The sequence below is a fragment of the Brassica oleracea genome, chromosome C4, assembly GCF_000695525.1.
Source record: "Brassica oleracea var. oleracea cultivar TO1000 chromosome C4, BOL, whole genome shotgun sequence".
In the NCBI taxonomy this organism is placed as follows: Eukaryota; Viridiplantae; Streptophyta; class Magnoliopsida; order Brassicales; family Brassicaceae; genus Brassica; species Brassica oleracea.
The window spans coordinates 48,444,891-48,446,460 of NC_027751.1; positions in this window are offsets into that span (position 1 = coordinate 48,444,891).

A 1,570-nucleotide genomic window follows, 5' to 3' on the forward strand; every position below is an offset into this window, starting at 1 on the left:
GAATGAAATTTATAACTTAATTGGTGATATTTATAAGGTTACCAACATTCATGCTTAGTAAAGTTTCTAGCTAATTAAGAAGACCTCCGCGGAAGTCTTCTACGTTAGTTTTTGTAAATTTGTTAAGTAACTTTAAGATATGTTTATTTAATTTTCAAAAGGATTAAATAACTTCAAGAATATCAAGTAACATGGTTTAATGTGTTTTCTCAGATCATAAAATATACTTTTTACTTATGTTTTTAATGAAAGTGTTCTAGATTTGAACTTATGTAATTTTTTATCTTTTGTCAATTTGACTAAGTTTTATTGAGAATTCTTCTCCCTTAGTTATAATAAATTTGATTAATTTTTTGTGTTATTGTGTTTTGTATTGAAGTTGTATCAATAACTTCAATTATGTCAAGTAATTTTGGCATGATAATGTCGTGGAAAATGAACATATTTACCAAACTTTTTCATTAACATCTCTTCAAATTTACAAAAAAAAATCACAACTAAAGGAGTAAACATACAAATCATAAAACAGACCACAAACAAAACTATTATAGATCATTCCTTTACAAAGACAAGGTTAGACTCCACTTGATATGGAAGAAGACCCCGTCAGAAGACTTCCCGAAAGTTGTCTGGAAGACTTCTTTGAAGTCGTCTGGAAGACTTCCTGAAAGTTGTCTAGCTCATTATATTTTAGAAGACTTCCGAGAAGACTTTCCATAGGTCTTCCATAGTCTGATCCAGATCTGAAAAACATGTATATCAAACCCAGATCTGTAAAACCTGCATATCATATCAAAAAACGTTCAAATGACTTAAAACAGAGAAAATGAGTGGAAAATTAGATATACATACTTTTATAGAACACACAAAGTACATATCCAAGTGGAAGATGAGAACCATCTGATTAAAACATGCAACAAAAAGATAGATTAGTGAGAAAGACATGAGACAAAAACGAAAAATTCATATAAAGTTTAGTGTTTTCAAGTCAAAGAGATTAGAGTGGGTTTTGAGAGTTTTAGTTTGGGAAAAAAGTACAAATTTTATGCAACAGGAGGTTATCGAATGAAGAAAATCAACATAAGAACTTACCAAAACGCTCAGATCTATTATGAAAAGGAGACATGTGAGAAGACTCCGTCAGAAGACTTTCTGGAAGTCGTCTGGAAGTCTTCTAGCCCAGAAGTTTTCCAGATCTGAGAAACCTGCATATCCAAATCCAGATCTGAAAAACATGCATCTCCAAAAACGTTCAAATGGCTTTAAAACAGAGAAAATAAGTGGAAGATGAGAACCATGTGATGAAAAACCTGCAAAACAAGATAAACTAGTGAGAAAGACATGAGACAAAAACAATAAATTGATATAAAGTTTGGTGTTTATAAGTTCAAAGAGATTAGAGAGAGGTTGGAGAGTTTTAGAATGAGGAACATACCATTTTTGTTGCAGCCATTTTAGAGGAGGAGAGATAATGTCTAATTTTTTTTTAATAAATGGAGACAAAAATTCCAATAAGGTTAAATATTTTCGATCAGAAGACTTACTAGACGACTTACTTGTAAGTCGCCCA